Consider the following 13,904-nt stretch of genomic DNA (forward strand, 5'->3'; position numbering starts at 1 on the left):
AACTGCTTATTTTTCTCTGTGTGAGTTGATCCAGATTGAAATGTATGTACAACAAATATTGCAGACTAACAAAATGTAAAATGGGTTATTGATCTAAAAAATAAATATCTAGAGAATAGAACAAATGACAGCAACACAAATAAAATAACCAAACAAGGAGGAATATAATAAAATAGATACATTCAAAACAAAGACAAAACACGTAATTGGGGTCACAACAAAAATAATAATTTTTTTTAACATGTGGATTAGAATATATTTCTTTCTGTTAATTATGGCAATTTTCTAATCTGAATTTTTTTTTTCTGTTCTGTGACATTGTTTGATTAACCTCGAATCAGATATTTTGGGAAGAAGTGGAAAAGGGAGGGAGGAAAAGAAAGAACGTAAACAAACAAACTACAATAAATAGATAGTAACTTCATAAATGTGATTTTATTTGGCTCTACCATTTCCCCTGTCCTCCCCTGGTCTTTGCTTCTGCGGTGGGACTAATTCATCGACAAGGAAATGGCATCTAGAAATACGGAGTATGTTTTATTCAAATATTCAAATTGATTTCTATGTATTGCTGATTGTTGTTCAGCAATAGGTAGATAGATATCTGTTGTGTGAGAAGATCATTGTGAGGTTGTAATTTTTTAAAGTTAAGCAGTATTGTTTTCTTGGTGATAGTCAAGCTGGATTGGGTTTGTTTGGAGTTTATGTTCATTTCGTTTGGAGTTTATGTTCAGTTCAACTAGATTACCCAGTAAGCAAAGGGGATACTTCGATGTTGTGGCCAGAGAGACCTTGGGTTTGTAACTGTAGCTTGACAGTTTAACCTTTAGTGGTGAAGGATTCAGTCAATTCTTCAATCTGTATTACTACTCTCAAATTTCCTGCAGCCTGGCGTCTGTCAGTAAAGAAACAGTTACAATTAATAAACATGATTTTAAAAAACTGAGAAGAGGAGGAACACAGAGAGAGGGGGTGATGAACAGATGAAGAGAGAAACACTGTGCGAGAGTGTGGAGGATGAGGTAGAAAGACTAGGTGTGAATCACGAGGTGATAATGTTTGAATATAACACATAATAGAGAGATATTAAAGAGATATATTTATTTCCCCTATGAAAACAAAAAATACTTGTTAGAAATGGATTAATATACACTGATAAAAAATATTCTGCCCTGTCTACTTAAATAGATGCCTTGTTTATTTATTTCTATCTAGAAAGACTGTTGTTTGTTTATAATGCTTACTTATTTTGTTACATGAAAAAGAAAATTCAAGTAAAGCAAACTTAATTTTCTCAAGTAGATTAAGCAAACAGTAACTTTACTACTAATGTGGTAAATGAAATTTGCAAGCACACAGTAAAATCTAATTGTTTACAGGGCTCTCAGAACCATGAGCTAGCACCTGCTAGTTAGCAGCTTTAGCTAGTGCACAAGGACTGTTAAAACTGTGGTGAGTTCAGGACACCACAGTTTCCTGAGCCACCCTCAACTACAGGATCAGAGTTAAAAAAAAATCTTGCTGCAGATGCAGGAACAAGCAGAAATGCAACCCTGCTGTTTAACACAATAACAAAATGAAACCCTCTCTAGATTATTCTCAACTAACTAAAAACATAATATTTAACTCCAAGTGTGTGATTTGTGAAATTTCAATAAAAGTTAATTTCACCATTTTTATGGTTTGGATAAGACTAGAACTGCTTTTTATTGAAGTTTCACAAATTAGGTGAAGGTTTCACATGTGGTTTTAAATATTCTGGTATTAGTTGAGAGTAATCTAGTCCAGGTTTGAAGTGTCTAGGTGTTACTGTTCTGAAACACCAAATGAAACACAGTAAAGATAACAATATTGTTTTTTGTTGTGTGGATGAACTTAAAAAGACAGGCTCTTTAGTAGTAATAAAATTACTACTTAAATGTTATCTTTGATTTTACATATCCAGTTATATTAAATTCATTTCAGCACAGAATAATTTTTATCAATGTGTAATGTATTTTATATGTGTATTTTATATTTTATATTTTGTTATTTTCTATAAATGAGTGTTGCAGAAGTTGAATAAATGTTGTGTAAGTGTTGCACGGCTGCATTCTGGTCAACTGGCCTCCAATCACTTGCTCTCTGCTCCCAAAACCCTTATTTCCACTCTAACTCATCCCTGTCATTATTTCATTTCACTACATAGATAGTTGGAAAAAGTAAGGCTTTAAAAGCAGTGCTTGCATTATATAAAGAATTGTCGAATGTTTCTATGCACACTTCTTACATGAATCTTAAAGGAGCAGTTTTAGGTTGTATCAAATTTTGCACTTTAACGTTCAAATATCCCAGGCTGAACAGAACATATTTGTATTAAAGGTTGATTTAATACAACAACATGGTTCATAGAGTTCCAACATGGACGCATGTTGGAACCAACCAGTTCCAACATGCGTCCATTGTAGCATGAGCCTGCATCTGAGGTCTTAGTCACAGAAGAAACAGCATCTTTCACTGTGAAAAGCTTTCATGATTCTCCTTAAGGAGCCAAGGTTGCAACTCGTAAGATGTAGAAGAGCCAGGCCGAACCAGTTCTATTATGGTGGAAGTGCTGCACAGACACTCTGCAGCATATTCAATGGCAAAAAAAAAAAAAAAAAAAAAACACATGCAGAGAGTGGTTGCTATGCCAACCCACCTCACCATGATCATCTCTGCTTGCTCCCTTCGTCCATCCACTTCTCTGGGATGGAGGATTTGATTCCCTTTCATTCCACACAGAAGCAGAAAGAAGGATAAGAAGTGAAAAATGCTAGAGTCATTTCCTGTTTCTACTCATCCTGTGCTTTTTCATCCCATAGCCAATCCACGCCTGTTTGAAGCAGTGCTTGTCCTTCTCTGTAATCATTCATGTTTTCTGTTCTTTCTTGCTTTCACTGATGTCAGGTGGCAAAAATCAGATATTTTAAGCCAGCACCACCCAGGCTTTCATAGTTCGATGTGCATTTTCATTCATTTCTTGGCTTCCTATGTAGAAAATAAATGACACTCCAGCTTCCCACCTTCTTTGCTGTCATCTTACTTGATAAATTGCAGATAGTTGTGGATGGAAGTTGCTACTAATCATTTTCCCAGAGATATATTTTATGAGTCAGGGAAGATAGCAGCAGCAAAAATAAATTACAGCAGCACAAGGTGTGAATGGGGGGAGTTGCTAAATTTCAGCAAATTATCTAAATTTGTTGAAAGATCTTCATTGAGCTGTGACAGACTGGTGACCTGTCCAGGGTGTACCCCGCCTCACCTCCCGACCCCGTTAGGGAGAAGGGTGCTCAGAAAATGGATGGGTGGATGGATGGATCTTCATTCAGATATACTGGCACAGTTAGAGGAATGACAAAAAAAAAAAATCTTACATTTATATGAAAGTAGCCTGGAGCAGCTCTTATTTGTTTATCATTGATCAATGATAAATAAACTGTTTGTCTTCCTTAAAATGGAAATAGTTTGGGATCTGCATCGCTGATGAATGCTGTGCTTGCCAAGCCTCTGAGGTGGTCAGGAATGTTAGTTGCTTATAATAAACTGAACAAACCTCTGTAAGATGTTTCTTGACGGCTGGTGGCTGGTGTTTGCAAAGCAGAAAATCCAGGAGCATTTGATTTCCTTGTGTGCTCCAGGATGCCTGGAAATAAGTATCACTATGGGTGTTATCTTCTGCAGTAGTGTTAAGACAATTTCCACATAGCATATTAAAGCATAATGCTCTATGTATAATTTTTCTTAAATTTCCATTAATACTCTGTAGATGTGTTTGTACTTCGAAGACCTCCTCAATTCCACCAACATGCCTACTATCGAGGAAGCTGAGCCTGGGTCGGGCTCTCCAATCTCTGGGGACGAGGTCATCGAGGTGGTTCTTTGGGAGTATGGGATACCAGTCCCTATGATATGGGCTGTCAGGTCCCTGTATGACCGGTGTCAGAGTCTAGTCCGCATTGCCAGCAGTAAGTCGGGCTTGTTTCTGGTGAGAATTCAACTCCAGCAGGGCTGCCCTTTGTCACCAATTCTGGTCATTACATTTATGGACAGCCAAAGTGTTGAGGAGATCTGTTTTGATGGCCTTTGGTGGCAACTCTTCTTTGTGCGGATAATGTGGTCCTGTTGGCTTCATCAGCCCGGGATGAGAATCAGTGCCTCCAAATTCAAGGCCATGGTCTTGAGACGGAAAAAGTAGAGTGCCTTTTCTGGGTCGGGGGTTGCGGTGGGGGTGTCCTGCCCCAAGTGGAGGAGTTTAAGTATGTCAGGAACTTGTTTGCGAATAGGGTAAGAAGGGAGCGTTAGATAAATAGGCAGATTGGCACAGTGTCTGCAGTGAAGCGGGTGCTGTACCAGTCTGTTGTGGTGAAGAGAGAGCTGAGTCAAAAAGTGAAGCATTCAATTTACCAGTCGACCTAAATCGACTGGTAAATTGTACCAGTCCCACCCTCATCTATGGTCATAAGCTTTGGGTCATGACTGAAAGAACGAGATCGCGCATACAAGGCCGGAATGGGTTTTCTCAGCAGGGTGTCTGGGCTCTCTCTTAGAGATTGGGTGAGAAGATTGGTCATCTGGGAGGGACTCAGAGTAGAGCTACTGCTTCTTCACATCAAGAGGAGCCAGTTGAGGTGGCTTGGGCATCTGGTCAGGATGCCTCCTGGACTCCTCCCTAGTGAGGTGTTCTGAGCACTTCCCACCGGGAGGAGGCCCCGGGGAAAACCCATGTCATGCTGGAGAGGCTATGTTTCTCGGCTGGCCTGGGAACGCCTTGGAATAACCCTGGAAAAGCTGGTAAAAGTGGCTGGAGAGATGGACGTCTGGGCCTCCATTCTGAAGTTGCTAACGCCACGACCCGACCCTGGATTACCGGAAGAAGATGAATGGATGGATGTCTTTCACGTTAATGATCAAGTGATGAAGTATTGTAATCTTGAATGACATTATATTTTTTCTTTACTTTTATTGAAGGGTTTGTACTTACAAGGGTTTGTACATTGGGCTATTGCCCCTTGCTGCACAGTTCTTATAATTTTTTTCTTATTTGTATTTAGTACTGCAAAATAAACTGAAGAAACTAAACTAAAAGTTATATTTGAGGTTTGAACCCTTAAAAAAGGTAAAATCATTTTTGGAAGAACTGAAATATTTATGAATTTCAGCTCTTTACCTTACAATGAGCCAGTGAACAAGTTTACACAAAATCAATAGGCTGACACCTCTAGTCGATGGCAGCATACTGCTGAAGATTTCAATCAGTTGCTGTCAATTCACAAACTCTTATTGTGTGATAACAGTCTTTTACATGCCATGTGATTACCATAATTCAACACAATCATCTTATAATACAATCATCTTATAATACATTTCTTCAAGCATAACTCCTTTTAATACTCATTAGTTTTAAGGATCATTACAGAATCATATTATAATACTTTCAATCTATGATTCATCATTCAGCTGTTTTATGTAATCATCCATATTCAAAATAAAGTCATCAATTATCAAAATCAGAATTTACTCACTTTATAATCATTAACACATCAACCATAATACGCATCTTTTATAATCATCAATGAATTAATTTATTAATTATTTCAAAATTATTTCAGTCTCTCTGGCTTTTAGGATGTGTTTTCTGCGTGAACCTGGAAAGATCTCACCTCCTCGTACCAGTTTTCACGACAACTCATAAAGCCAGATATGTATAAAGCTCCTTGTCAGGTTTAACACCTATTAGACAAATTAAAGAAACACAGGAAAGACAAGAGAGTTAGATTCTTTCTTACTCACGAGGAGAACAGACAGAGATGTGCTTTCAGTTACAATCTCATACTGCTCTGAAACCACATTTGCCTGCTCCTCTCTTTTTTATTGTTTTTAGGATCCCTAGTCACAAAGAATGCTGTAATTCTAAAGGGAGGGGAAAACACTTCATCACATAGCTACAGCGCCAATGACAATCAATAACTAAAATACAAGGTATCTTGCACTAGATAATCTCGTTCCAGACACAGGGTTAAACAGAGCAAGTTGTACATCTTCATGGTGATGTTTTTATAGCAATCTATTGTCACTGCTTTTCTTCAATGAGGCCTTCTGAGGAAGGAGTCAGAGTAATTCAACAATACAGAAATATTCTTAATTCTAAAATTAAATTAAACAATAAAAGCATATAAGAAAAGATACATTATCAAGATATATTAGAGTAACAAATATTTGATTAATAACATCACAATTTATCCAACTCTATTCAATCTATTCAAGCATCTTTTGCCTGTTGTGAAGGTTTATCTGAATGTCCCCTAAAGATAGAATTATATCTTTCCAAAGTAACTAGAAAACAGGAATGCACAATGATTTTGACTAATCTCAGTTTAAGATGATAATGTTTTAAATTTTGAAAGAAAATTGCACAGTCAAAATTTTTAAAAGCATTATCTGTCCTCATTCAGCTGCTCTAAGCCTAAATCAACTGGTTACATGAGTCAGAGATTGGACCCTTTATTAGGCAAAATCAGAGCTGTTATTACTTTCAGACAAGTCTTTAAGTAACATACACTGGGTCAAATAAGTATCTTGTGCACCCCAGATGGTTTTTTCAAGCTTCCTCTTTTTCAAAGAATCAAGATGTCTGTAATATTTTTTACACTGCAAATGTGAGAAACAGAACCTAAAATTAAAATGCAGAAAATTGCATAGTTTGATTTTGAAATAATTAGACAATTTGTGTTGAATACGTACATTTATTTTTCACATCAGAAAAGACCCTTATTATGAGTGAGGATATGAAATTGAAGAAAACGAGGACTTTACCGTTATACTTTCATGTATCATTGGGTCCGATTAAAGCAAAATTCCAAAGAATTTTTTTGTTGACTCCCTAACATTTGAACACTCTATAGAACAAGAACTCAGCTGATGCTGCTGTTGCCTATTCCCAGGAAGGTGTTTCCCCACTGGCCAAGGTTTTTGTCCTCCACTGTTTCATCTGCAATAGTTAAGATTCCAGAGTTGTGGCAGTACAATCTGGAGCTATAATTCTTGCATACAGAGGCCCAGTTCCATCTCTGTGGAACAACATCAAGTATTTTCATGTTGTAGCATCTTTGGATTCATTTTCCACTGATAATGGGAGTACTGTGCTAACAGTCCTTGCTGGTTGGTAGCTGATGCAATACCTATTTAGTGCAAAAAATAGTAGTCACTTTTTTTTATTTATACAGTGAAATTTTCTGGACTTTTTTAGTTTTTCACACTTTGATAGGGGTTTATGGTAGAAATTTCAGAGCTCTCTTTGTTGTTAGAGGGGAAAATGTGAAAAACTAGTTGTGAACTGCATACCTTTTTTGCCCACTGTTTGTTCTTTTTTCATAGATTTACATATTTCACTGATGCACAAGAATTTGTAGTAAGATTCTTCACCAAAAGACAAAGATAATGCAGCAAGCTGTTTTTTTTGTACATGTTGATGGATGTAAGGAACATTTCACCTTTAGGGTGTCGACCAACGAAACATCCACCATTAGATTATCCACCACCAGATACTGCTGCTGTCAACATAGTGATAAATGGTTTTACATGTAAATGCTTACATAGCTACACAACTCAACAAATTCAGATTACATACACTCTGTAGAGACACAGACATTCCTCTGGCTGTCAGCTGTCAATGCCCACAGTTGCAACATTATTACAGTCATCAATCACAGCTCAAACATTGATTTACATGGAGAATATTATGATGTTGCCGTAACTGTCATGTTTTTTCAGTAAGAATAGATTATGTATCACTCTCTTACTGTACAAACAGATTCATGTGTCATCTGTCTAGAAACAGCAGCTTTAACCTGCAAAGGTTTTGGATAATGACATTGTTTTGTTTATGTTTTGGTTTTAGACACAATAGTACAATCATCCTGCACCAGCATTGTTGTGTTATGGTGGCATTAACCAACAAATAAATACACAACATACAAGGCTCTTTAAGATTTTTTTTTTAAATCAACTTGTAAAAAGTACTTGATACACATTTGTTGCAAATGTGTATCAACAAGCAGCTCACCCTGGAACTCTCTGGGATTTAAGATGAAACAAAAGTCACACACTTTGGATCTGACTTTATTATCAAACAGCCTTAAGTCAGAACTGACTGTTAAAGCTCAACAGTGGCCAGCTTTAAGCTGAAATACCCATTGACTTTACGTCCAAGGATTTAGCAACACGCCCAAGCCATGACACATTCTGTGGAAATTCCACTAAAAAACACTTCAGCAGAAACTTAGACTGCAAAACAGGAACTTACACTGCAGAACTTACATTAATTTGAAAGTAAATAGATTTATTAAATTTAATTTCAAATTAAATAGAATTTTAATTTGAAATTAAACCACCTTCACAGCTGTCTTGAAGATGCAAGTTGGGAAGTGCCTATCTTCAGTGGTCAAAGGGCGAGAGGTGGGGTCGCCCTGAACAGGTCTGAAATACAGAATAAATCACTAAATTTCAACTACACAAACTTAAAGGAAATTATATATCAATTAAGCTTCTCTGTGTATTGATATCCTACCCACATTTTCCCTTAAGAAAGTTCTGTATCTAATCTGATTCGAATAGTAAGCTTATCCCTCTCATCAAGTCTTTTTGTCAGTTATCAAACCACTGATAAAACACAACAAATCAGTACTACGAAATTACAGGCTGATCTCCAATCTTCCATTCACCAGCAAAATCATTGTAAAAGCGTTGAAACAGTTAAATATCCTGAGACTACTCTTTCCTTCATTTCTTCTGGTCCAGGTTTGTGTCCAGGTCTTTTTTTAAAAAAATAATTTTATTGATGTATGTTTGAAAAGCAATGTCTGACTTTCATTTGTTCATTTTCATAGCATTTTTATACATCCATCCATCCATCTTCTGCCGCTTATCCGAGGTCGGGGGTAGCAGCCTAAGAAGGGAGGTCCAGACTTCCCTCTCCCCAGCCACTTCCTCCAGCTCCTCCGGGGGAATCCCGAGGCATTCCCAGGTCAGCAGAGAGACGTAGTCCCTCCAGCATGTCCTGGGTGGAGGCAGTTCAGTGCCATTCCCTTCTGCTTCACTGTCTTCCTCCCCAGAGTCTGACTCTGAATCTGTATCACCCTCATCTCTCTCTGGAACTTAATTGGAAATGCATAAACAGACACAATAAAAAAATGCAAAAAGCATCATGCTAACCTTTAGAATTAGGCTTATTGGATTTTAATACTTAATAACTCTCTGTCACAGCCTCTAACCCGCTGGTGATACACTTGGGCCTGGAGTCTCCTGGCTGGATTCTCCAGGTTGGTCACTGCTGCAGGGTTCTGTCTGGTCCTGGTCACTGCTGCAGGGTTCTGTCTGGTCCTGGTCTCTGCTGCAGGGTTCTGTCTGGTCCTGGTCACTGCTGCAGGGTTCTGTCTGGTCCTGGTCACTGCTGCAGGGTTCTGTCTGGTCCTGGTCACTGCTGCAGGGTTCTGTCTGGTCCTGGTCACTGCTGCAGGGTTCTGTCTGGTCCTGGTCACTGCTGCAGGGTTCTGTCTGGTCCTGGTCACTGCTGCAGGGTTCTGTCTGGTCCTGGTCACTGCTGTTTGGTTCTGTCTGGTCCTGGTCTCTGCTGCAGGGTTCTGTCTGGTCCTGGTCACTGCTGCAGGGTTCTGTCTGGTCCTGATCTGGCCCTGGTTTTTGCCTCTTTAAGAAGAACTGGGAGATCTTCCCTTCTCTCTTCATTTGGGCTCTACACAAAATAAGACAGCCTGGTATTTAGACTCCATGACTGTTTGGCAGAGACAACATTATTTTAACTATTATTTAAACTATAGTTTTTAGTTTTCTGTAGCTAGCTAAAATACTAAATTAAAAATACATTAATTAATATAACTAGTTAGGTTATAATTCAAAGCTTTCATATGACATAGCCTACTTACATTTCAGTCATTATAAAACTTAATGGTTTTCTTACCACACACATTTCAAGCAAGAGCTGGGAGATATAAAACATTACAGGGCAGCATGTCACTAAAACATATGTTAAAAGAATCTGTCTAAAACACGATCTATCAGCACTAGCATGGCTAATGTAATAAACGAGGCACTACGCAGCGGTACACAACCATTTTTTTTCTTTTTAGAAATGTATGACAAGTGCCGCCTCTCATTAGGAAGGTAACAGCGGTTACTGCTGAGCGGTAAAATGTCGTAAATACCTGCAAAACTCCTCCACAGTGTAACTCTAAAAGCGCGGATGTGTTTTGGATCAAGCAGGACCCACATGTCAGTTTAACCCAGTGCTTCTCAAATAGTGGGGCGGGCCCCCTTCGGGGGGCGCGGTGCGATACCTGGGGGGGGCGTGTGATCCTGGGGAACAGGCTTTTTTTTTGGCCGAACTAGTATAAAGTGTAATTGCGCACAGTAGGCGGCAGTGGCGCTCTCATTGTTACTTCTGTCACGTTTGCGACAGTGCAACATTTTACGACTTACAAGACAACAGGTTTGCCTTGGTTAGCAGTGTTAAGTCAACAAAAAGCTCCGACTGCGTTCTGTCTATGGCCTCCGTTATTCAACAACCCCCAACATGAAAAAGTTTTTAACAGGGATGAAAAGAAAAGCGGAGAGAGACAAAGATAATGAGACAACAGAAAGTCAACCGAAAGCTAAGAAGAGGAAATACGACGAAGCGTATTTAGCGCTTGGCTTCACTGTGACTACAGTTGGAGAAGAGGAAAGACCGGTGTGTTTGCTGTGTCTAAAAATGCTCGCAGCGGACAGCATGAAGCCAAATAAATTAGCGCGTCACTTAAATACGTTACATCCCAATCACGCCGATAAGCCGCTAGAGTTTTTTCAGCGAAAAAAATGTTAATAAGGAAAAAATGTTATGCTGAGATGGATAGTCACGGTGGGGAATGGGGGGCGCGAATAGTTTTCTTCTTGCTAAGGGGGGCGTAACGGAAAATAATTGAGAAGCACTGGTTTAACCAATGAACAGCGTCGGGCATCGGGCTGCCTTCAGGGACAGTCGGAAACTACAGTTTTCCTGGCGAATCTTTGCCGATCTCATAAGTATTATATTTTAAAATGACCATTTCCAGTGGGGTGGCACTAGGGGTGGCCAGGGCTCTGTTGGGGGTGGCAAGTGCCACCCCGGCCACCCCTCTGGCTCCGCCACTGCTTTTACTCATGGAGCCCGGCCGGGCTCCATGGGCCGAAGAGGAAACATGGGTCCCTCTTCCAATGGGCTCACCGCCTATGGGAAGGGCCACAGGGGTCGGGTGCAGTGTGTGATGGGTGGTGGCCGAGGGAGGGGGTCCTGGCGGTCCGATCCTCGGTTACAGAAGCTGGCTCTTGGGACGTGGAATGTCACCTCTCTGGTGGGGAAGGAGCAGGAGCTGGTGTGTGAGGTTCTGGCTAGAAATAGTCGGTCTCACCTCGACGCATGGCTCCGGTTCTGGAACCAGCCTCGTTGAGAGGGGCTGGATGTACTTCTACTCTGGAGTTGCCCTCGGTGAGAGGCGTCGAGCAGGGGTGGGCATATTTTTTGCTCCCCATCTCGGCGCCTGTACATTGGGGTTTACCCCGGTGAACGAGAGGGTAGCCTCCCTCCGCCTACGGGTGGGGGGACGGGTTCTGACTGTCGTTTGTGCTTACGGGGCGAACGACAGTTCAGCCTACCCACCCTTTTTGGAGTCCTTAGAGGGGGTACTGGAGAGTGCCTCTCCTCGGGACTCCCTCGTTCTACTGGGGGACGTCAACGCAATGACAGTGAGACCTGGAGGGGCGTGGTTGGGAGGAACGCTCCCTCTGATCTGAACTCGAGTGGTGTTCTGTTGTTGGACTTTTGTGCTCGTCACGGATTGTCCATAACGAACACCATGTTCAGGCATAAGGGTGTCCATATGTGCACTTGGCACCAGGACACCCTAGGCCGCAGTTCGATGATCGATTTTGTCATCGTTTCGTCGAATCTGCGGCCGTATGTCTTGGACACTCGGGTGAAGAGAAGTGTGGAGTTGTCCACTGACCTCTACCTTGTGGTGAGTTGGCTCCGGTGGTGGGGGAGGATGCCGGTCAGATAGAGAGAGAGACAGAGAGAGAGATTAGTAGAATCAGAGGAGTAGAGTATAACTACTTCCATGGGAGAGCTGCTTACATCCTGCTCCATTCTGGCGTTTCCTTAGAAACAACCGAGCCCTAATGTTTCATCTAACCCTCTTCAACTCACATTTTACAGTGCTAATCACTTATTCCCATCTGAAAGCTAATATAAGACTACACACACACATAACCATGCATATATGTCATTCTTTCTTCACAATGACTTTGCATTGATTTCCATTCATTTTTCATTCATTTCTATAGTCTAATTTTGACGCTTACACTTAACCTAAAAAGAACCAATCGATGCCTAACACTAATCTTGATCCGTAACCTACACACATTTCTTCATGTTGGCTTTGAACCCAATAAGGAGCAGTGGGTCCTCCTAACATAGCTTTTGTTGGAAAAATGGCCCCTACAGGAAGGAAAGTGCTGCTACACTAAAACTGACAAAAGTTTTAGTGTATAATGGAGAACATAGTGATGGACATTAATTCCTTTTGCTACCTTTTATTCATGCACTGCTAGTCTGTCCTTTCAAAATGACCCATAAAGAGGCCCAGTATAATGCTTTTCAGAAAGCGCTGATTTGACCATTACTTATGACTGCTCATCTCATTGAGAGATAGTCTAAGTCATGGCTTTATGATTTACGGTAGAGAAAAAAGAATGCCCACTCAGAGTATTTGTTAATATTTAAAGTATATGACCAAAATTACATTTCCTATGAAATTCCCTGTTAAAGAACAAGGTATGGTAAGGGCAGACAATACATGATCAGAAAAAAGATAAACAATGACAAATAAATTGAGCAAATTTCAGGGCGAACTGCTGGGCTTTAGTGAACAAAAGACATTGGACAGATGTGGATTCATCCAGACTGATTCTTTGAAGAACACAATTTGACACAGGAAGGATTCCTGCTTCAAAAGATTTGAGCCACTATATGATTCATGAGCAATGACAGATGCTAATGTAAATTGCAACAGATTCTCTAATATAGATCCAGCAGTGACGTAGCAGGTCATGACAATATATCCTTATTTTCTATCCTCTTTTTATTGTCTTCTAACACTTTAACACCTTTAGCATTGTGGGCATGTCTTTTTCTATCCAGTTAATCATCTACTGTCCAACTGGATAAATATATAAAAATAACGTATTTACCAGTATATATTTTATATTTATACACTGTAAGCTTTGTTAAACTTGGAATTATATGACATTGATTGTTGTAGTCCAGACAGTCCTTTGTTATTTGAATGTCGCTCATATTGATGTTGGAAGGATGATATATTTGTAATATGTTGTGCAGCCTTTATTGATACCCTTGAGAAAACAAAACAAGCTCTCATACCTTGAAAAATGAGTATTCTACATAGCAATACTTATATGAAATGTCAAAGTTGGTTTGTTAAAATGGTTACATTTCACACATTTCAAATTTCACAGCCAAACAACTTGAAAAATAGCACACAACCTCTATGCTATATCATGGATGTTATATCAGGTGAATGTTACTCTTACCCTGCCCAGCTTGTTTAGGAGGATGAGTCCAGTGCCGATCATTAAAACCTTTAACAGTGATGGTCTGGAGCTTTAATGTGTGTGTTAAGGCAATGTCAGGAGGAAAAGATATTAGCAGTGACCTTGATATATTCTTATAAATATTGATGTATATGTGGAGATATATGTGCATTTATTTGAAATATTATTTCCTTGAAGATCAACAAATGGCAAGTATTGTTAATATTTTCAACAGGCCTATTTAT

General features: G+C 39.7%; 1 protein-coding gene and 1 long non-coding RNA gene across 5 annotated transcripts in view; both read left to right on the forward strand.

Annotated features, from left to right (window-relative positions):
* Positions 1-13,904, forward strand: part of sgsm2 (small G protein signaling modulator 2) — an 83,934-nt gene that overhangs the window by 27,151 nt on the left and 42,879 nt on the right. The gene's annotated exons all lie outside the window — the stretch shown is intronic.
* On the forward strand, positions 8,405-9,040 carry LOC129369742 (uncharacterized). Its single transcript, XR_008606976.1, has 3 exons — positions 8,405-8,497; positions 8,748-8,820; positions 8,910-9,040. It is a non-coding gene; the product is annotated as an uncharacterized LOC129369742 (long non-coding RNA).

The sequence above is a fragment of the Poeciliopsis prolifica genome, unplaced genomic scaffold, assembly GCF_027474105.1.
Source record: "Poeciliopsis prolifica strain line A6 unplaced genomic scaffold, Auburn_PproV2 SCAFFOLD022, whole genome shotgun sequence".
Taxonomy (NCBI): Eukaryota; Metazoa; Chordata; class Actinopteri; order Cyprinodontiformes; family Poeciliidae; genus Poeciliopsis; species Poeciliopsis prolifica.